General features: G+C 39.8%; 1 protein-coding gene across 9 annotated transcripts in view; it reads right to left on the bottom strand.

Annotated features, from left to right (window-relative positions):
* The window catches only part of TIAM1 (TIAM Rac1 associated GEF 1), a 229,617-nt gene that overhangs the window by 168,834 nt on the left and 36,472 nt on the right, over window positions 1-24,311 (bottom strand). For 6 of the 9 annotated variants that reach the window (XM_061627834.1, XM_061627833.1, XM_061627844.1 and 3 more), the window contains 2 exons: window positions 13,053-13,106; window positions 7,090-7,274 (listed from right to left, as the gene is read on the bottom strand). The gene's annotated coding sequence lies outside the window, so the exon portion shown is untranslated. Of the gene's footprint in view, window positions 1-7,089; window positions 7,275-8,940; window positions 9,010-13,052; window positions 13,107-24,311 lie in introns of all 9 variants that reach the window. The other 3 variants (XM_061627838.1, XM_061627840.1, XM_061627835.1) reach the window with 2 other exon arrangements.

Here is a 24,311-nt window from a genome sequence, read left to right as displayed (position 1 = left end):
GAGGGGGAAACCATGTACATTACCTTGAGCTCCTTGGAGAAAAAGTGGAATATAAGTATAATCAATAAGTAAATAAAATGAGATATAAGAAACTCCTCATTAGTTTTAAGCCAAGGGGGGCTAACCCCTGATGGGGGGGCTAACCCCTGATGGGGGGGTTGTCATGATCTGATCTCTCCGGCAAATTCTGTTGCCCCCACCCTGACTCCATTCATTTGAGGCAGCAGAGGCAGAAAAAGAAAAGCAGAGACAGCTCTGGGGTAGGCGGAGAGGTTTAAACGCCAATGCCCAGCCCAACACCCTGATGGCATTGCATTTGCATTGCAAATTGCCATCCCCCTGGTCATTAGACTGATCATTAAGTGAGTGTGAACAGGCCATACCCCTGGTTCGTCTGCATGGAGTGCCTATGTGCAAGCAGCTCCTGGAGAGTTGCCCAAGGGTGAATGCAGCCCTTGGGCTAAAAAAGGTTAGCCAACCCATGGATTTATAGAAAAGCTGTCTATATAATGTCAGTGACTCCAAGAGCACCACCAAAGGAATAACTACAGCATTTTAGAACCAAATTATTCAAATGCAACAAAACAGAAGAAATTGTGGATTTTATTAAGCATCCAATTTTTACATTACCTATACTCATATTTACATACTGATTTCACTAAATTCTTCACTCCACAAACATGAGGTGGCTCCCCTCTTCAGATTTCACCCTCCAATTCTTGCAGACTAATATGCATAGCAATGCGGGGGGCAGAAACCTAATCATGTGCATGCTTCCTAGCAATTCTCATTGTAGATCAGCACACTTGAATTAGGGTTAAGCTCAGACCTAAGTATCCAAGATGCCTAGTTCTGTTATTCTCAATGGGGGGGGGGATTTAATATGAACCAAGAGCATGTAGGAAGAATATTCAGTGTGTAGGAGTAAGAGAATAGTATTTAAGCTGATATTGCAGCTGTCAGAGATAATTCTGAGGCTACACTCCCACACAAAGCAGATGCAGGCTATTCACGTCTGATTTTAGGTAGCGTTCAAATGTTCTCCCCTTCCCAGTTATGGAAAGTGCTCAGAAAACCTTTCTTCTGCTCAGTTGTTATGCTTTCATTCCCCTTCCAACTTCTGAAAATGAACAAAAATGGAGATTAAATATACAGTTTAGAAACTGATGTTTGCATTTGCATTGCAAATTTTGCAAAGCTTTTGGGTTTTGTTATCCATGATTAAATTGGAACTGAGCATTCATTAAGATATGCCCATTCAGATCCCTTGTGTGTCATGTGTCAAAAGTTCCATTAGGCAAAAGTTAGACTGCAAGAAGAGAAATGCTGATATGCAAAAGTGCCTGTGTGTTCCTTCCGTTATCGCATTCCATTATCAAAAGTCAGAAGAAACTGGGAGAAAAGCAAAATTATTAGCCCCTAACCCAGGTTTTAGTCTTCATGTACACAGAACATCTCAGAATTTTACTCACATACACAGCCAATACAAATTTCAGACTTGGGGCAAGATCCACCATAACATTTCGTGTTAGTGCAAGATATCTAAGAGTTGATATTGTTGCACAAGAAGGAGGGGAAGAGGTAGCACACAATGTTTAATGCACAAAGCTTAACTGTCACAGACAGCAGTGTAGTGGCAAATTCTGAAATGCAGGGTCCCTTCATGTTAGTCACAGCCATGTCTTTCTCCCCTCTTTTTTCTGAGGGGGTTGAGATTGAGATCCTTATTAATGACTTTTCTAACAACAGACACAACTCGGAGCCAATAAGCATGAAAGAATGTTAGCTACTGAGAAGAGTCTTCTCAGCGGCTGACTCACCTCCTGTCACTCTGATTAGTTCCAATCAACAGCAAAGGATAAGGAACCACGGTAGAAGATTCTTTTCAGTAGCTAACACACTCCCCTTTCATGCTGATTGGTTCATAGCATGCTGGAGATATAGGAACCCTGCTCCTAAAAAAGTAAAGGGACTAAGACCACCCCGAGCCCCTAGAAGACTACATCCCTGGTCACAGAGGATAATAATATCAGTTGTGCAACATTGTTCACAGGTGCAAGACACCCACTGGATTCAGCTGTTGTGCTATGCTATGAATGAAGCTCTCACTAGCAGACTGACTGTTGCGCAAGTGGGCTGCCATAATTGGGTATCAACTCTTGCTTTACAAACTAAACATTTGGTTTGAATTCTCACCTTCTACTTCCAATACCTTGTCAGGCAACACTTGCAACACATTGTGCCAGGCTTGCTTCTAATCCATCCCAAATTCAAATGAGTGTGGATTCTTATGCTGTCACAAGTTAAATTAATTAACCTCGTAAAGTAAAATTTAAAAGTTTTATAAACCTTTTTTAAAAAAACAATATGAATGCCCAAGACACTGCAGAAAAACTTAGGAGGATGCAAAAAGCACAGAAGTACAAAAAAAAAAGACCAGATGTAAAAAAAACCCAAAACATCAGGAGCAAGAATATTTGTTTTAAAAACCCTGTAAGTAAAGAATAGCAGCAATCCAGTAACAATTTCAATATAAGAAATTCACTAAGAATTAAAAGACAACAGAAGTCTAGCAAACGTCTGACAGCATAAAACATATTTGATGCTGAATGCCAGAGTTCTGGTTCACACACAAAATTACACTACAGTTTAAAATAAACTATTGTTTAAAGGAACACAAGTGTGTTGCTCCTCCCTTGCTCTTGACTGCTGCACAGGGAAGAAAACAAGCCAGAGTCTGACTTGTCATGACGTGTGAACCCAGGCTCATGGCTTGTTTCTCTCCAAACCATGAGTCGTAAGCTCAAGCCTTTGTTTCTGCTTGTGTTTGGAGGAAAACAAGCCACAAGGCTGGATTCATACATCACAACAAGCCTTTCCAGCTTCATCCAGCACTGTCAGGAGCAGGGAAGGAGAAAATCACTTGAGTTCATTAAACCATAGTTTATTTTAAACTATGGTTTAACTCTGCATGGGAACTGGGCCAGAAAAAGGCTTGATTTAGGGGGTTTTCAGGAGGGTAAGCTCAAGATTTGGAGAATGCTACCATGGACAATGTCTTCTGCTATTCCATCTAGAATCCATACTTCAGTTAACCTTTCCCATGTCAAGAAAAAATTACATGGCTGCATATGGAAGTGGATTCATATAAAGGCCAATATCCTGCCCCTTATTCCCTGCCCTCATTTTTTAACATTTACACATTGGAGTCACTTTATGTATGTTAGTTTGACTACAAAAGTTGGTCCTCTGAGCACATAGACAAACTACTAAACCTGCCCCCAAGGGAGGATGCTATTACATCTGTTACTGTGCAAACATCCATATTCTGGATATTATTTCTGACACATGTGGATAGCTGCTCTAACTACAGAAGATAATAGCAATAACATCTAGACAAAACAAGAATTTGCATACAGCTTTTGCCCTGCTCCCAGTTCTGAAGAATGTATTATTTATTTTATTTTATTATTACATCTGTATCACACCATTCCTCCATAGGGTTGAAGGTGGCATACATGGTTCCTGCACTCCCAATTTTATCCTAACCCCCCCCCCCAGTTAAAAGCAATCACCAAGTAAGTGTACATAGGATTGCAGCTTAAGGTCCCAAACAGAGAGCAGAGCTTGCAACAATGGAATATTAACAGTCCTTCCGCCGACAAGCAAAGACCTTCCTATTCCAACAAGCCTTTGGAATTGAAGGCTAAGGATAGGGCGTGAAGGGTCCTGCATTGCTAATGTCTATTATATCATTTTTAAACTAGTCTGAATTCTTTTAGCTGTATGTGTGTATGGTTTTAATATTGGAAATGGTTTAATCTTATTTTAATGTAGACTTGGTATGTTTTTAATTATATGTGTTTTTTATCTGGAAGCCGCCATGAGTTCCAGTTTTGGAAAAATGGCGGGGTATAAATAAAGATAATAATAATAATTAACATTCACTTGTAAGGTACAGATACACAACACAACATATCCAGTCATTAGAAATAGAAATAGTACTGCAATGTTCTAAATAAATAAATATTAAAATGCTGACAGGTCTCATCCATCACATGATTATCATCAAGGTAATAACATGCTTATTTAGATGCAATAAAATGGGCTATGTTAACAATAGTCTCCACAAGAAAATCATTTACCACATTCTCAGTTATCAGAAGGAAAGCATTGCGTGAGAGAGTCTCAAGTTGCCCTTTTAAATATGATGCATCAGTTTTACTTCTGGAAATCTATACATGAGAGCAGAGTAAATGGATATGAAGCAAGAACAAAATAGCTACCCATTACCTGGCAAAAAGGAAGCATCTGCATTTTTTTTGAACACACTGTGGATTAGAAACTGGAAGCACTTCTGCTTGTGCAAGAAAAGTTCACCATTGCCAATGACTCCCCCCTGCCCCCCGTGGTAACCCCTCATGCCACTTCACATGCCATTCCAAAGGGTTCTCAACCCTCAAGAGAAGGCTTGAGGAAGAGAGAGGCAGGCATAGGGAGCTGCACCTGGGAAGAACTGATAAATAACTCATCTTGTGGTTTACAGATCCAGTCTTCTACAATGTATAACATTACAAGAGCTAACTGTGACCTAAATCAGAATATAGGCAGAATCTTTTTCTTTTATTCAGATGTTCTAATGGTGCCCATATCAGAACAGCCAAATAGCTTTTGAATCTTTTCATGGCACTAAAAACAAAAGCCAGCTTAATTCCGTAATATATATTCTACTATTTAAGGCTAACAGATATATATAGTTAAACTTAAGAAATTAAAAGCACATGGGGGAAATATGCTAAAAAATACAGTTTCATTTTCAATTCTTAGCTTGAAATTTAATGCAGATAATACATCTGATCTCTACTATGAATCACTGGACTAATTAGTATATAGCAGCTTCTCTTGTTTTATATACCAACATGTAGATTAGCGATATCACCATGTAGTAAGCATGCCACATGTGACAGGGAATAGATTTAATCTTGGGCGCACATTTGAACAGCTTGTTATGAGATCAGTGATCAGAGTAAAGAAATTCCATGTTTCAGGATGTAGTCCAATCATTGCACATGTCAGGAAGGAAATTCAACCACATAAAACACTGCTACTACTCCCCTTCTTTCTCTGAATATGAAAGCAAATAGTCAGCAATGGAAGGGGGATACCAGATGTGGAAGAAAACACTTTGATCAATAACTAGAAAAAATGTGTTATCATTAAGATTTACCACTGGAAATTAAGGCACATACCTCCTCTTCTTTCATTAATCATGTCAACATGACAACAACCTGTCATCTCATTGCCTGGTCGATAAGGAAACAATATTTCAAAGCCAGACAAGTTCTTCCTATTATGGTTTGGAAGGTAGGCTGGTAACCAGAGGGCCACATGCAGCCCTCAGCCATCGTATGTAGCCCACCAAGCCCTAGGAACCCCATCCAGAGTTCCCAGCTGGTCAGTTATCACCACTCCACAGCAGGGAAAAAATCACTGATAGCAGCAGGGACAATAAAATCTTCTCTGATGCCCAACTGATGGCTGTTCAGCAAAGCAGCAGGGAAAAGCAAGAGAGAAAGCTGGTTTGCACAAAACACTATGCCAAACTATGGCACAGCATGAATGCATAAGCATGAGGGTTCCCAGAAAGGAGACCATGGCCACTGTGCACTCCTCTGGTCCCGCTCCTGTAAGCTAAGCCATGGTTTGGCTTAGCATTCAGTTCAAATGCAGGCTCAAGGTTAGTCTTGCTCCAGAGAAACCACAAGCTGTAACCAAGGTTACACAGCAAGTCAAGCACTGCAGCAGGGGGCCCAGGGGAGAAGCACAGCAGCAACAGCAATCTTCTCTGTGGGAACCCTCACAATCTCACTATGTCATTGTTTGGCTTAGCATTATGGGTGAACCAGGTTCAGAGAGAGAGAGGAGAGAGAGAGAGAGAGAGAGGAGAAAAGGAATTACCTTTCTATCTCCAGCTCTTCATTCTAAGGTGATACTACCACGTCTTTTATAAATATTTAAACTGGCTGTTCCAGAAGGCATGTAGAAATGGGATTCTGTCCTCAGTCCACTCAGATGTTAATGGGAAGAAAGCTACTTCTCATCACCAAGCAATACCTTTTTTAGGTATTTGCTGTTTATCCAGAAAATGGTAGCTGCAAAGTCCAGTTTTTGGAGCAGAACTATCTAATTCCATCTCCCCCCATCACTTGCTCGCTCGCTATTTATTTATTTATATCCCACCTTTCCTTCCAAAAGGAGCCCAGGGTGGCAAACAAAACACTAAAAACATTCTAAAACATCTTTAAAACAGACTTTAATATATATTAAAACAAAAAATCTTTAGAAACGTATTAAAACAAAGCAACTTTAAAAACATCTTAAGGTATCTATGTAAAAGACTTGTTGAAAGAGGAAGGTCTTTAGTAGGCACCAAAAAGATAACAGAAATGGTGTCTGTATAATATTTAAGGGGATGGAATTCCAAAGTGTTGGTATCACAACATGAAAGGTGCACTTCCTAAGTTGTGCAGAACGGACCACCTGATAAGATGGTATCTGCAGGAGGTCCTTACCAGCAGAGTGCAGTGATCGACTGGGTATATAAGGGGTGAGACGACCTTACTACAAAGGTCAGCTCTTGTTGGAAATACATGCAGTGTGGACAATGATGGAGACTAGTAGGAACTTCGAAAGCTACCTAATGTCATGTCAGTCCAATGGTTTATATAGCTTGGTATTGTCTACAACAACCAGAAGCAGTTCTCCAGGGTTTCAGTTAGGAGTCTTTCCCAGCTCTATTTGGAAACTTCAGGGATTGAACTTGGGACCTTTTGCATGTAAAAACCACTGAGCTACGGCCTTTCCCCATAATAGGTACACAGTAGAGTTGCTTTGTGGTTAAGAGAGAGAGACAGACAGACAGACTGCCTTGGGGCAGATGATTGGGCCAACTATTCAGCATCTCTTACCAGTTTTATGTTCTATGTCTTGAAGCCTTCCACAATGAAAAGACAAGTTGTTTATTACTGAATATTATGTATAAAACATAACAGATTGATAAAGCATCACAATAAAATCATCAATACATACCTCTGCTCCATCGGAAAAACAGCTAAACCTCCTGAAGTGTTGCAACCCTAAAGTATAGTATTCCAGGTCACACATATACAGGTGGTCCAACAACAACAATACACGCAGATCACATTAAAAACAGCATGGCTTCTCAAGGCAATACATGTCTCTTAAGAGGAAATGCACACCAAGCAGATCACAAGCTGGAAATTAAATCATACACATAGATACACATCAGAGAAAAAAATACATTCTAGGTTCAGTTTGCATTTTATTTTAATATTAAAACATCAAAAGGAATTTATCTTATGGCTCAAATAACCTTACCCAATTCAGAGTCAGTTTTACTTACAGTACCGTAAGTCTAATTTTATTAAATTACTTGATGAAGACTAGAAGCATTAAGTGAGGTCTGCAATGTTACAGCCTCACATTCAGAAATACTTTGCCACATTTAAATATTTTTGGTGCTGGACTTGGGGATATTATTAGCAATATCTGGTTGCTAGGGAAGGCTTTGGTAATGACATGCACAGGCCAGAAAGCAGAATCTGAGTTGCAAAAGAAGTTGGGAGTAGAGAGGTTTAAAATTAAGGTTGAGGGGGAGAATTACATTTACTGAATTACAAAGAGGTGCATCAGCAGACCTGAAAAACATTTGCACTCTGCCTTTACAGCACATTATCAAGCAAGGAGGATAAACTCTACAACTGACCACCTCTTTTGGGACAAGAATAAAATGTGGTCCTTTACCAATCAAGAAGCCCTAAATGCTTCATATTCTTGCATTCAAGGAAAGACTGGCAGGTTTTTACTGTTGCTGAATCTCTTGCATTATAGTTCTACTCAGAAGTAATCCTCACTGAGTTCATTAGGACATACTTCCAGGTGCATAGGACTTATCCACATGTAGGAGTAAGGCCTATTTATCTCAGTAGACCTTTCTCCCAAGTAAATATGCTCCACAATACTTCTCATTCAACTATACCTCCTGTCCTACACACAGACTATGGGGACAAAAAAAAATTACAGGTAAAAGAACCAATGTTGACAGGTAAACTGTCCTGCTTAAAAGGTCATATATTGAATCAAATAGCCAAAACTGATTTAACCCCAATTCTACTGGTTCATTTCACATGTACAGCTAAGTAGAATTGACTAGGTACAAAACTAACATTCCTACATCTTCTTTCAGGTCTCATAAACAAACTGAGATTATGCCTTTAGGAAGCCACTCTGAAGTATCTAATCTGAGAAGGGAATTTTTAGAAATGGAAAAAGAGAGATAGAAGTAGTGTTTGGATAAAAAAAGATCATGAAGATGGAAAGAGCTTCTGAAAAAGGTTTTGAAGTATGAAGACTCATTGAACTTCTAGGTTTTTTTTATGAAGTTTGGCCATGGATATTGTTTGGGGCATTAAATTCTGCAAGCATTAAGTACCTTAACAACTCAAATTTATCCCCCAAACTATACTTTCCTCACTTTGTGGAAGGTGAAAGCAAGGTGAAGAAAGAAAGAAAAAAACAACTTGTCCAAAATTATTCAAGATCATTGAGTGAACTGGGAAATCTACTAAGCCACAAAACTATATCTCACCTTTCCCCCTAGAATCTGGTGGGTCAATTTTACAATATCTCACGAGGTTTAGAAAATGTACTGTTTTAGTCATTTTGAAATCATCATGTTATGCAACATAAAGACTATCACATGGCTGCAACAGCAGCAACTTTTCTCTTTATATTTTTTATCTAAGAACTGTGTGCTATTCCTTCATTGCAAGCATACACAAAAATAAATGCAACCATTTCACATTTTGTTCACAGTGAAGCCTATTGATGCTATTAATATCTGTAGTTAAAAGTCATTACCATCTGCCAAATCAAGACGGTAAAGTTCCATTTGCTCCTCAAAAAGTCTTCCCTTTGGACAGTCCTATACTAAGAAAGATGGAACACCACGAAAGTACACATATCACATTTTAGAAACTGTCAAGCTATTCTTTCTAGGTGAATGCCTTTCATGGCATAAGAAACATGCAGTAATTAAAAGAATAGCTCCCCTATGGCCAACAATAAAAAAGATTTAATTATGCATTAAACTATTGAGGATGAAAGAATCATAACACTTTTGTATTTCTCCTTGGCTACATTATACAACTGTTTCAAGTAGAATGTAGCATGTGTTAAAGTATGTTTCATTGGCAACTTAAACCAGAGATTTCCATTATATGAAGGTTAAACAGATGTGGAAGGGGGTGCACCCATGTGTGTGTATGCTTATATATATATTCATTCATTCTATAATAAAAAAACTCTGGTTTAAGAACGTACCTATAGCTATATATCTTTCTACCAAACTCTACAAAGCAGGAAAACTGGCTAGCTATAGTGAATGTGCCAGTGGAGTGGGAGACCAGACCTCCTCTCTGTGATATTGTACTGGCCTACAAATCTGTAAAAATGGAAACATAATTTGTGTTGGTCTTTCATAGTCCAATGCACTTCCTGTGTAGTTTGGAAGATTTCAGTAACGTGCCTCTGAGCATACATTGAGTCCGGCAACGCACACAATCAGCCCAAACAACAAAAACAAGACAAGTGATTCCTCCCTGCTAAAACAAAACCAGCACAGCACATGACTGCTTTTTTTTACTTTAACCTGTGGATTCTCCATGAGTTTTTTTAATATCACCATGAAAACAGGCAGGCTTCATTTCTGGGTCAAACACTGTAAGTTTTGTGCCTTTCTGTTGTCAGATGTCCTTACGTGAACCATGAGAATGGCATGGGAGTAACTGCAGTTTGACAAGGTAGAACACCTTTTTTTCACATCATCTATAGTATTCATGCACTCTTATGCATGTACAATAGATATGGGGGGGAGATTAAGTGACCTCTAGCATTTAAAATTATCTCACTACTATTTGTATACTCTTGACATATGCCTATATTTGGAGCTTTGGTATGACTCAACATGACAATTTTTATTAAGCATACAAGCTCTCTCTTGGTTTTAAGGAGAAAAAAATCAAGTCCATAAAAAAGTAAATATCCAAAGATATGGATGAGACATACATGAACAACTAGCAAATGTACCTATGGTTGACAGCACCTGACCCCAAGAGGTCTCTTCAACAGCTGCGGATAGATATTTTGACAGAAGCTGATGCTGCTGTCACAGTGGTGGAGAAAATTCTTACTTGTTCAATTCTTTTCTGCTATGTGACTTAAGGACACGGGAGTAGCACACATTTCACTTTTGACAATGGGGATTCCCCTAGTATCAAAATACCAATTAAAAAATCAGGATTCAGGTCTGGCTTTGTTTCGGAAACTGCCTTGATTACCCTGTACAATGACCTGTGTCAGCAGAAACACAAGTGGAGTGTGACTGCTGAACCTCCTTCATCTTTCAGTGGCTTTTGATACCATCAACCATGGTATCCTTCTGGGGTAACTGTTTGAGTTAGGTAGTGGGGCACTTCATTGCAGTAATTCAATTCCTACTTGGATGGCCGGCTTCCGGTGGTTCTCGGGGAGCATTGCTTAGTTCCATGGGTCCTGCAGGGGGTCAGTTCTGTCTCCCATGTTGTTTAACATCTACATGAAACCACTGAGTGGGGTCATATGGCATTTGATGACATGCAGCTCTATTTCTCCTTTTCATCTTCTGCAGGTGAGGCACTGGATGTGCTGAATAAGTGCTTGGTTGTGATAATGGACTGGATGAGGGCCATTAAACTGAAGCTTTATCCACACAAGACTGAGATCCTCTGACAGGCTTAGTGGTGTGCGGTGCGCTCTAGATGGCGTCACATTCTCTCTGAAGGAATGGGTTCATAGTTTGGGGGTTCTTCTGGATCAATTGCTGTCACTTGAGGCACAAGTGGCCTCAGTGGTGCCAAGTTCCTTCTATCAGCTTAGGCTAGTGACCCAACTACGACCCTATATGGAAAGGGATAACCTGGCTATTGTCATCTATGCTCCGGTAACTTCAAGGTTGGATTATTGCAATGTACTTTACATGAGCTGCCTTTGAAAATGGTTCAGAAGCTTTTATTAGTACAGAATGCAACTGCTCGACTATTGACAGGTTCGAGGCAAACAGACAATATAACACCAATTCTGTTCCAATTACACTGGTTGCCTTTACATTTCTGAATCCAATTCAAAGTGCTGGTTTTGACTCTTAAAGCTCTTTGTGGCTCAGGAACCCAATATTTTCTGGCACGCCTCTCTTGACATGAACCTATCTGGCCCCTTAGATCTTCTTGTGAGACCCTTCTCCAGGGCTCCCTCTCAGAGAGGCTCAGAGGCTAGTGACAAGGGAGAGCGCCTTTTTAGTTATGGCTTCCTGTCTGGAATGCGCTCCCCAGTGAGGTCCACTTGGCACCTTCATTGACATCTTTTAGGTGCCAGGTAAAGGCTTATCTTTTCCCCCAAGCTTTTGATAGATTAGGATGGTACTGTTTGTCATTAGCATGTTGCCAAAGTGTTTTGTGGCAGTATGGGGATGGTTCTTGTTGCTCTTTTATTTTAATATTTTTATGGAATAATGGATTTGTTTTTTGTTCTTAACAGTGTTGTAACTCACTTGGAGACCTTCAGGTAGCAAATGACTAACAAATCTGATAAATAATAACAAAATAGAGAAATTAGTGTCCAAGTACAAGCCTAACTCAAGAAAAAAATTTTTTAATGAATCACTGTTTCAACTCTAGATCTAAAAGGTGGAAAGATGTGACCAGATTTCAAAGAGAATGTATAGTATAATTCTGTGGACCAATCAAAAGACTCAAAGCTCTGAGAGCACATCCAAAAAGAGAAGAAAGAAGCAACTGCCAGGAAGAAGCGATATATAATATTTTTTCTTGATAAGAGGTTGTATCAACATTAATCATACTGAAAGCAGAACCATTGAAATGAATGGACATTACCAACGTACGTCCATTCATTTCAATGGACCTACTCCGAGTATATCTTGATTGGATACAACCCAAGATGTTTTTTGATTAAGTTCACCACCCCTTCATTCTATATGTAGAAGATGTCATTAGAGGCATTTTATTGGGATTGGGAAAATGTATATATAGATGGCATTAGAAAAATATATTATATTGCATTTTTCACATTAATTGGACTGCTTGTCATTTCTTAGGTGTTCTCTCTCAATTTCTGTTAAGTTTATTTTCAGTGTTTTAAGTTTGCTTTTTTGCTCAAGTGGTTGAGTGGGCTGTCAGTCATTTTAAGGGTGGGATGAGGACAGTGACTGAAGTGATCTAATTGTTAATAGCTTCATTTTTATGGCTCACCAGATGAAGACCTATGGAGACATGGGAGGCATATGTCCAGGAACACTTTTCAGGGAGTTCAAGTTGTAAGAAAATGAACCTGTTACACCTATGCAGCTGCCAGTTCTGCCCTTCTTTGGGGTGAAATGCATAGCACAGGAGATGGCCTAAGAAAGGCAGAACTATTTTTAAAGCTCCTGCTTCTGGATCTTCTCTACAACACAAGCACATTATTTTCATTCCAGATTGAGCACACTTAGGAAGTTCCTGAAATGAAGAGTCTGTTGCATTATGGGCTCTTACCATATTTTGGACAATCAGCTATTAAAACAGGAGTACCACACAATTAGCCTACATGCACTCCACATTCTCTCATACAGAGATATCTTCTTTTCCTCAATGGTAACAGGACAACCATTTCTCATTTTAAATCTTTGCCCCTTAGCTCATTGATCCTTTCCAAAGTTCTCATGACTCATAAAGATATGTGCATACTATTGAAATATTCATTTTATCTCACAACATTCATTTTATCCCACACCTCAGTCTGCAAGATAATCCAGTGGAATGCGTTTGAGGACCCAGACAAAGAGTTATCTAGTCTTAACAAGCATCTTAACCGTTAAAAGAGCTTTGATTTATCCTGGATCTATTATGTAAACAAAAAGAATAGGAAAGTATTATACATACAAGCCTGGGAAATAGGAAATGCAGGCATCATCACTTCACTTCACAGCTTTAACTCTGGAAAACAAAATTACATAAAAAGCCATCAATGCACAGCATGTGCCAACCTGCACATTAAGTAAGTTCTGGTCACACAATAATTAAATAGTGAAAACAGCATCCAATCCAAAACAGCAGAGAACACATAACTCACTAAGTGAACTTGTTCTCTGGGGACAATTTTAAAAAGAAAAAAGCATGTGTTCTAGAAATATACTAGTATTGTAATGCATGCTAGACCCAAGTCTCCTTTTCAAGAAATTCCTCTTCATCTATCTTTAAGTCTGAACTCAAAGTGTTCAAAAGGTCTGCCCATCTTTGTAGAAGTAAAGCGACATTGCAAGGGTAGATCATTTTACAATTCAGTTTATTGTCATGCAGATAGATAGATGTGACCTTCCCCTATATTATACATACAAACTCTTTTTCGGTTCTACCAAAACCTGGTATCTGCAACAGTTTTGCAGACACAATGTACACAATCCAGCCCAAATTAGGCACCTTTAAGTCCAACTTATTTCATTACAACAAATACAAGTACATTCTCAACTCTTACTGAAATCAATGGGACTTCGCATTGGCGAGGTCTTGCTCCTTATTATGCCAAACTTGCTTAGGCACTAGACCCCACAACGACATAGAAATGTATTAAGTGTGATGTTCCAAAAAAGCTAATATTTTAGGAATTACTTATTTTACTTGTGAGGTAATGATAAAGTTGTATGGTATCTCATTCAAAAGGGCGATTTCTGTGATACACTGAGAACATTTCAAAATGTCTTGGGAGGGGTGGCCAGGACCATCTGGTGGACTTGGAATTATAAAAAATTTCTGGATTAAAACAGTTGAAAAGATTGATTAAATTACCAACAATAAACTAGAATTAAACCCTATGGTTATTCTATTGGGAAAGTGAAGACAAACAACAGCTGAAAAAGACAGATATACGGTGGCAGAAACGTTGGCTAAATTTTAGCTGCCAAATACTGGGGGGGGGGGGAGAAAACAAAAGAAATCTATCTATAAAAGAATGGGCTTTGACACTGGATTCCAAAGTATACATTATCATATGATAAAACATATGGGAAGGAATGCTAGATTCCTATGCACAGGTTCATTAAAAACTTGGTAAACGTTTTTTTTTTTATTGGTGCAATAAAACAAAATATACAAACATAGGACAAGCTATCAGAAGCAATTTAATAAGAAATCATGCTGAAGATGACATTGTGAGTATACAATTCACACAAAACCTATAGACTGCATTTGGCATTTATTACAGCACTTTGGAATATTTATTTTTGTTTTTCTGTACTACCAAACTATTTTCTATTAATACAAAATGGTGTGTCATAATGGCTGTAATTTTTTTATGAAAAAACAATTTTCAACAATTATTTGGAGAGTAACATTATGAGGCAGCAGAAATGACTCACTTAACTGGCATGTTCACTACATTACCTGTTTACTTAATGCAAAACAAAATCTATCCATTTTCCTCTATAAAAAGCTGGAAGATATGGTGGGTTATTTATAAAATATACAATGATGTACATTAAATAAAAGTTAAAGACTAACAAAGAAACAGACTTACCTTTGCAAAGTATTAACCTAGCCCTACAAAATGTTCATTGTGGATACTGACTCGTGCTTTGTCCAGCGCCCTAATGATTTTATGGTTACCGGACATTGTATTTCATATTCCAGAACTAATGACTGACTTGACTCTTTCCACCAAGCCCATAAATTAGCCTGTCTCTTCATTCACTTTCCAGCCTGTCTCTTCATTCGCTTTCCAGAAATTCTCCAAGGAAACTTGTTATGACTCCATAGATCAGAAAGTAAGACTTAAAAAATGAATATCTAGCCAGTTATATAATAGAAAATGTCAGCTTGCTCAGATATTTGTACAGATTGCACTTGACAAAACTGTGCAAATGGGGTGTAAATGCTAAAAGGAAAAACAGAAGCCTCTACAAATGCATGTTTCCTGGGTAATTGAAGCTCCCTTGAACTCCTGTATGTAGAAGCCAGAGAGTCAAAAATTGTGTTAGGGTTTCTGTTAGGGTCAATGACAGTTCATTAGGAATTTTTTACAGAAATTCAGTGGATATTTTACCTAACAGCATAGAGATTTATGTGCTGATATGACGTAGATTACGAGATAAATGTCTGTAGTCTGTTCCTCCCCTCAAAAAAAAATTGATGTACACTGACAAAGGGAGTTTGTATCCAGAGGCTGTCAACAGCAATTGTATAATTATAGAAGGGATCGTTTATTCTCCTTTAAAAGGCAAGTATATGCTAGCAAATATAAGAACTGAAAACAATCCACTAAAGCAATTACTCCACTGAAGTCAAACTATTGGCTGTGGTGTCTTCCTAAAACTGCAGTTGCTCAAGAAGAAACGTAGCAACCTTCCCTTTCTAGCAAGAGTCACTCGTTCAGCTGCAAGTGGAAAAATATTAGGGATGGATGATTAATTGCTGCAATATGGAGTTTCTTACTGGCAGCTTTTATAAACAACTTCTCAGTTAGCAGGGCTTGAAAACACCACTCACTCATAGCAAGTTGGAAGCTCTCCCTGGAGAGCCGACGACCACATGCCATCAATCTGACAACACTTTAAAAAAAATAAAAATAAAATTCATGCTTACAAAGAAAGCAAGAGTTTGTTCTAGAGACCATGCATGTTGCTGCTCTTGTTCATAGGGTTCCCTAGCGGTAAGTAGTTGTTGATATACAACAAGCTCTAGATCAATTTAACACTAACAAGAATGCCAACTCCATGCTGCATTTTTGTATCCAGTTGACAAGTACTGTATTAATGAATTCAGTACAGGCTTAAGTTCCTTGTGGGGTAAGAGGAAATTCATTCCAGCTGTCCGTGCCATGCAGTAGAGCTGAATCTGCAACAGATTATGACATGCTAGGAATTGCTACATGGTAGCCAGTATTAAGAGAATCTCTACACCATTCTTACCTCTCCATTATCGCACATGCAGAGAGGAAAGCAAGACTCAGACAGACATGACTTCTTTTGACTTCACAGCACCCAGGCAGCGCAACATTCACCCATTAGAAGGGCTAGTTCAGGCTCCTCCAAAGCATCTGGCTGCTTTCCACCTCCAAAGCCTTCCCCCTAAATCTGTGGCTATACAAAAATATTTTGTGGGCTGAACACTGACACTTGGCCACCACTTATCCATTCCTGGTCAAATCTGAATACCCCTCCCCCAGTATAGCCTAGCCATGGTGATTCATGCACTGGTGATCTCAAGACTGGATTATTGCAATGCACTCCATGAGGAGCTACCCTCTGACCTGGTCTGGAAGTTCCAGCTAGTGTAAAATGCTGTTGCTAGACTGTTGTCAGGGTCAGACTACAGCTAGTACATAATTGTGGTGCTTAAAAATTTGCATGTGCTGCCCACATGCTACTGGCCCTTTACAATTTACAAAGCTCTTAACAACTTGAATTCAGGATCCCTTGATGATCACCTCATTCCATATATCCCTGCCAGATCACCAAAGATTTCAGGAGAGGTTCCCTCATGACTCAGACGCACCGCTCCACTAGGAGCCATGTGTTCAGTATTGTGGGCCCAATTTTGTGGAACTCCATCCCAGCTGAGATCAGACAGGCTTCCTCCCTGTTGAATTCCAATCACTGGGGAATGCCTTTTTTTATTTCAGCAGGCATTTTAATTAAATTTTTCTGATTTTATGGTCAATTTCCAGCGATTTTATTATATCTTTTGTAGCCTTGTTGTTCACTGCTTAACTGCGGTGTTAGCTAAGAAGTACATGAATTGTATAAATAAATATAAATATAAAAATAGTCCAAATAATGCATTTGGTTCAGCTGAAGTCCTACTTATGTAAGGCTAGCCTCAGCTGCATTGGTCCTGACAGTTCAAAATGCAGCCTAAGGGATTAAAATGCCTTACATACCGCCTCCCTGCTGCAAGAGAGGGCCACCCATCTATCAGCTCCCCTCTCCCCCCACACATACACCAGGATCTGCTTACACAAATAGTGCCATGAGCAGAGACAGCTGGGAACCCCCAAGGGGAGCCTGTAGAGCAAACAGCTCCCAGTTATTCGAACTAACAGACATTGCAAGGGAAGGCAAAATACAACCACCACCACAGGATCACTAGCCACTCTGACTTGAGGAAAATACCTTCCCAGCCCTAAACATGATATCCAATGAACCCTTCCAATGGGATTTTTTTCCTCAAGGTACATCTTCATACCATCCAAATTCATCTCTCACATTGGAATAGTTTCTGACACTCTTAAGGAAGGTAGCCACTCTTTCTGATCCACAACAGAGGCTTAAGAATCTTCACTTGAGGGGCTGAAACTGGCAGAATCAAAACTATCACTTGGGATTAACATTTTCTATTCTAGCTCATAACCTGAATTTATAGATCGTCATTCTTGAGAGGAGTCCACAGAAGTGCTTGCCACAGGCAACCATACCTTTGACCTGGTGTGCACATCATGGGATGCAGTTAAACTAAGTTCCAGATGTGCTTATAAAGCAAATTTCCAAGTAACTCAAACTTAGAACAACCACAAGGAAGAGTGTACCTCCTCTCCCAGTGTTCGAAAGGTTGGGGCTCATTGTTGCAGCTGTTCAGGAACGCTTAGAAAGCATGATCTCCGCCATGCCCCCTCCCTGCCAAGTTTCCGCCAAACCTTGAAAACCTGGTTATTCAGACGGGCTTACAGGATTCTTGGGGCGGACTAGTTTTTATCTTGTTGCAGTTGTGGGTTGTTTTTAGATTAATTACAGTTGATGTTTTTGCCTATATGTTGTATTTTATATTGTATTTATCCTATCCTATTATGTACGCTGCCTAGAGTGGCCGTTAATTCGGCCAGATAGGCGGCTTAGAAATAAAATTTTATTATTATTATTATTATTATTACTACTACTAAAACTGTTTCTGCTTTTCAAGTTCCCTCCAAAACTCAGAGTAATGTCGAAGACAAGACCCCACCTCTTCTGCTATTCAGCAGAAAAGGGCTGGGCCTTGTCTCAGGTGTTACACTGCTGCAACTATAATTTTTGGCTGGCCATCAAATATTTGTAGACTGCTGTACTTTAATTTAAGTAACTATCCCCTTTTGGAAACAAAATGTTCTCTAATGTTAAGCTTCAAATTGGTTGATGCATAAAGAAGAGGGTACTCCAAAAGACAATTAAAAAGACAGTATCCAAGATTCTCAAGCATTCTCCTACAAGGTATCTGGATGATTTGCTCAACACTGATATCTGATCTTGGTGAAGGAACCTACCTCACCTTTCCCTTTCGTAAGCCGATATTGTACAACTCCAAGACGTGCTGAAACTTGTAACATTTCTCATACTTCTCACTTACTTGCATAAAACTGGAAGGAACACACAGCCTTAGAAGAATAAGAATACCTTTAGTGAAAATGATTTAGAGATGGGAGAAGAGGTGAGGGGAAAGCAGGGGGAAGAATTACTAAAAAAAACCACATATAAATGGAGGGTTTTTTTTTTTGAAGTAACTATTATTCTACTGAACAGTGACCTCAGAACACAGGCAATTTTCTCCATGTAGCACAATATTATGAGTCCCAACTAGGAATTCCACAGAGGGAGAAACTATGTCCAGTTTGGTGGGACACATTGTGCAGACCTGGCTTATCATTCACATATGATGGCCCACAAAAGGCTCATTAAATCTCCTGGTTTTACTGCCTGCCTGGGACTACAAAAACATACAAATTGTCACACACCCAGCAGACCACAAGACATGGCTGGTATGATTTGTTCAGCTTGGTGAGTCACAGGTTGTACAGGTCTTTGGGGAATGGAGAGAGAGAGAGGAGATAGGCAGCTAGTTTTTCCACCCAGCAATTTGCTCTGAAGAACTTCTGCTATTCACCCCAGGCAATTAAGAATGGGCAAGGAAATGTATTTTATTAGTACCTGCTCTGCTGATATTTCAAGGTACCAGAATTCTTCACCAGACTCCAGTAAGCAAACATCCTGACTTCTACAGACCAGATAGGCCAGTAGATGATTCTGTGTTCATAAAGCTGAATATGTTCAGACGAAAAGATTTTTACAATAGCCCTAACCTGGTTCCCAGAGACACCTGGAGAAATAAACCACAGGAAAAAGGAGTCCCCTGGTTACTTTGGTATCAACTGAGCTCATTTATACGCAAGTCCCGTATAAAAACACAAGGAACCTGGGAATTAACAACAGGGGAAAGATTGATAATGAACATGGAAAGCAATGATAGAGGCTTAGTCTCCAAAATTTACTCCTTTTTGTTAAGTAAAGATATGGGAGGCAACTTAGCCTTAAAAAAATATTGGGAGGATGATTTGAAAATACAAATAGATGAAGAACACTCGGATACCATATGGGACAAGTTTCCATATTCAACAGTTTCCATTTCAGTAAGGGAAATAGCACTTAAAACTATACATAGATGGTACATGATCCCAATTAAAATAGCACAAATTTCAGGATCATCACCTAGACTGTGGTGGAGAGGTTGCGGGCTCTCGGCTGTTACAGCCATATGTGGTGGGAATGTGAGAATGTTCAGAAATTTTGGAGGGGAGTACAAAGGGAAATAAGCAAAATAACTAGACAAACAATACAACCCACACCAGAACTTGCTTTATTAAATCTTTTTATTAACCAAAACTCAGATTTTCAGTAGCTGCCCGTCATTAAATTGCTCGGTGCTGGAAAAACCTAGATGGACTATAACTGGACCAATGGTATAGAAAATTATGTGAATTTGCTTTGCTGGAGAAACTGACCCAAAACTTGAAACTAGCAGCAGACAGTAAGAAGACAGACACTTTCACAGACCAATGGATGCCCTTTATTGAATTTACAAATAAGGAGGAAAATCGTTGCCAAGTACCCAAACCCTTTACCAGGCTGTGGTTGGCTTGATGAACTCTAATATTTTACTTAAACACTGTAATAGCTCTCTCTCAGAACGAAATGGGGTCATCAGGGAGGGGGGAGGGGAAATATGTATAGTTCTTTTCTGTACTATTTGAAAATGAAAAATAAAACTAAAAAAAAAAAAGAATTCTCCACCAGACAGTCAAAAAGGAATTCTCTGCCATACAAAAGAGGAAAGGAAATACTGTATGAATCATAATGGCTCCTCTGCCCCAGTTTAAACACCAACAAATCCTGTCATTTTATTTCACACAGATCTACAGCACACCACAGGAGGATAACAGTATCAAAGTCTACTAGCCACAAAGGCTATGCTCTGCCTCACAGTTGGAGGCAGCATGCTTCTGAACACTAGTAGCTAGAAGCTGCCGGAAGGGAGAGTGCTCTTGTGTTCAGGTCCTGCTTGCAGGCTTCCCATGGGCATTTGGTTGGCCACTATAAGAATAGTATTCTGGACTAGATGAGCCACTGGCCTGATTCAGCAGGCTGGTCATACATTCAGAGGCTTGACCACCGTGATTTCCTCACTCTGCAGAGCCAGTTTATCAGCATTAATAATATGGTGGCCCTGATATTAAGTAAAAAGAATACAGATGGCAAGAATGATTTTGATAACCTGACAATAACTTAAAAGGTACACAACTAATGTGATGTGTTAAATAACTTTGCCCATAGGTATTTTGATTCCACCAGTGGTGTTTGTTGTGAAAAAGCTAAGAGTACATATGCTGCTGACAAAGACAGCCTCACTAGGTAAGATCCAGAAATTTGCTTCTTTTATATAACCTCCTGTGTCAGTGACTCAATTATGGGGGTGTGCTCACCATGGAAACTACAGGGAATAAGCTTTTGCCGTGATAGAGTGCACACTTTTAAGGGGAAAATGTCAATAGAAAAAACCAAACTGCTCCAGTGCTTGCAACATTTTAATAAAAAGATTTTTCCTCAATAAGGCAGCAGGAACTCTTGTGAACTGAAGCTGCGTCACATGCATCTTCCTATTGATTCTGAAGCAGATTTCCATGACGTATGGGTCATATGTCTCTACCTCAGCTTTCCCCAACCTGATGCTCTCCAGATGTTTTGGACTCAGCTCCATCAGTCCCAGCCAGCACAGTCACTCTCCATCAGGGGTGGGGAACCTCAGGCCCAGTGCCACATCTCTTGGCATCTCTATCTGGCTTTCAGGACTCTCCCCAGATATCAACCCACCCAGGCCACACATCTCATTGGCCCTGCACTGAGCTCACTTTGAGTGTTCTTACCTGGCTGGAATACGTCCTTGAACTCTGATAATGCCTCTTGCTTGTCTGGATGAAGGACAGAGAGGACTGTGTGAGGCACACAGAAACTAGCTTACTGTATGAACATGACATTTATATTAATTGTTCCTCCCACTCCTGCCTCTGGCCCTGCCCACCACTGGCATGTGGCCCCCAAAAGGTTGCCCAGAGGGAAATGTGACCCTTGGTCTGGAGAAAGGTCCCCCATTGTTGTTCTATGTTCTCCTTACCAACCCTCTCCCCAAATCTCTCCTCTGACAATCCAAGTCTCCCACTTGGAGAGGGAAGAACACAGAGATGCACTTTGCTACATACAGTATCTTTTTGCCAATGCAACCAGCTTAGGAGCAAAAGCCATCACTGAAGCTATAGGAAAGTTACTACCTCTCTGCACCAATACAGCAGAACCCCTATGCTGAAAGTCAGATAATATATCTGTGTTTGAGTCTTTGTATCTACTACTACTCTGAAGTGAGACATTTCCCCACTAGCACTTCTCTCTCATGCATGTGGGTTGATGGGTGAGTGGGAAGGTGGTGGTGACACAGCCCATGACCTTTGCTAGTAGGCTACTTTGAACAAAGAGTGGGAAACGAAGACTCAAGTCCCTCTTCCCTGAAACAATCTGTTGGCAAACCAAGGTGCCAGACCTTCATCTCCTTCCCCACTCCCACCTCAATGAAGCAAGAGGAGAGGCTACAGTACTCCAGCAAGGAGAAGGACTCTCCCTCTCCCCTTCATGGCACAGTCCAATCTGTCTGGATCCTCTCCCACCCTCCTGCTTGGGAAGCTAGGCCAAGCAAGGCCACGCCAGGCCATCTCAGTCATAGGAGGATTCTTCCTCTCACCTGCACAACGTGTCTGTTTTGCCTTCTTTACAAGTTGTTTCAATGAGCCCAAGATAAGCAAGAAAGGAGGTTGCTGACCCAGAGGCCCAGACAGCATCTCCAAGTCTGGCAATATACCTGTGAGGGAAGGGGGAGGCCAGAGAGAGCCTGCTTCCACCCTTCCTTGCCCAACTGCCAAGCTTTTCTTCACAGTACCAAGACAATCCCTTCTCTAAGAATAAATATTGCCAGTGTAAGTAACGCTGTTCTGTGATAGCCCTGCATAATCCCAAACGTTAGGCCACAACAATAGAGATTTCCACCATCAAGACAACTGGGAGGCAAGGCTTCATCTCACCAGCTCCCAGTAGTTCAAGGTGGACCTAAAAATGGGCAGAAAGGGAGGTTAGTCTGTTCCTGTTCCACAGTGCTTATAGTCTCAACGCTTGGAGAGTACATGTAGTTGAAAATACCCATTATAAAGGCTGTTTACACGTTTAATTCCTAAAACCGAAAGCCTTGAAAACTCAAAAAGCAAGGTATGTAGAAGCACTGTGATTCAAAAGCTGTGAGGCGACAGCCATGTACTTTAACAAGTAATATATCACAATGCTATCTTCCAACTCACTGAAGCTAAATCAGAAGAGAAGGCAACACCACCACAACAAAATATAGAATGCAAAGCACTTCAGAATTCAGCCGTCACAAGCCTCCTGTAGAAAGGACAAGAAAAGCCATGAATTCAGAGCAAATAGCCTTCAAAGAGATCTCCCACCACTTGTCATAAGAGTGATGAAGATAAAGCAACGTAAAATTAACCAGCAGAGATAATCACAGGTGTTAGTGTGACAGAACAGGGTGTTTCGTGTTAGTCATGAATAGAAGTCAAACAAACTGTGTTCATGCTAAGATTTATTTAACATTGTGTACCAGAGATACCAACAAGTGGGTCTGCATGTATTAGATAATCTAGTGCAGAAAGTGATGGCTGTTTCCGATAGTAATGAATTTGTGGTATGTTTACATTTTCCCTTGTTTTTCTTCAGCATCTATCACTTGGTACAGAGCTGACTTTTCTACATTTTTACTGCATATCATTATTTTAAAAGATTACTACATACAGAACTTTATGCTATCCCCATCGCCTGCCATGAACTGGAAACATCATCTGTTTTCTGTATATCACAATATTAAACTGCAAAATGTTTAAAAAGGAAAAGAAAAAGAAAAGAAATTTGACACTAGGAATCAAATTCCACCTTCATCCCTCCCCCCAAATTTTGAAGAAATAAAACATTTGAAATGCTACACAGAAATTCCTGCTGGATTTGTTTGAACAGCTTTGTCATTCTATTATTTAATTAATTAATTAATTAGTATCCCGCCCTTCCTCCCAGCAGGAGCCCAGGGCAGCAAACAACGCACTAAAAACACTTTAAAACATCATAAAAACAAATCTTAAGATACATTAAGACAAAACAGCATTAAAAACATTTAAAAAACTTTTTTAAAAAGGGTTAAAAACATTATTAAAAAACATATTAAGCAATTCTGACACGGACACAGACTGTCTTCTATGCAAGACATTCTTCTCTTCCTTCCAAGCAAAGCAGTGCTTGGAAATGTAATGCCGCTGTGTATCAACAATTACTATTTATAGCTAGATCTGTTTTGTAAAAAGGCAGAATGGTTTTCATAGATGGTGCTTTGGCATCCTTGACATGCCTTCTGGATTATGATACAAGGTGAGATTCTCTGAAGGCTTTTGTATGAAAGAATCTTAAGCCCTTTAGTCTGAGAGAAACCTCCCACCTTTTCAAGCATTTATTTCTTCAAGTCACAAAAAGCACAGGTAGCCATGTCGACTCATAAGAAAAAATCCAAAACCCACATTAGGGCAATACCTTTATTAGGCCAACCAAAATGTTAAACATGTTCTTCAGAACTCTTAATCAGGCTAGATGGTAAACAAAACAGGGTGTGAAAAGTAGGGAGAGGAAAAACTGGCTGATGTTGGAGCCACAGATGGAATCTGCATTTATGTCCCAGTCTTAAGATGGAGTACGGGAGGAGGTGACAAGACATTCAAATGAGGCTCTGCTAGGTACTTTTGTAGTTTCAGGTTGTACCCAGACT

The sequence above is a fragment of the Rhineura floridana genome, chromosome 5, assembly GCF_030035675.1.
Source record: "Rhineura floridana isolate rRhiFlo1 chromosome 5, rRhiFlo1.hap2, whole genome shotgun sequence".
NCBI classification, from domain to species: domain Eukaryota; kingdom Metazoa; phylum Chordata; class Lepidosauria; order Squamata; family Rhineuridae; genus Rhineura; species Rhineura floridana.
The sequence above is the reverse complement of the archived record's forward strand: the minus strand, read 5'-3'. Positions and strand labels throughout refer to the sequence as shown.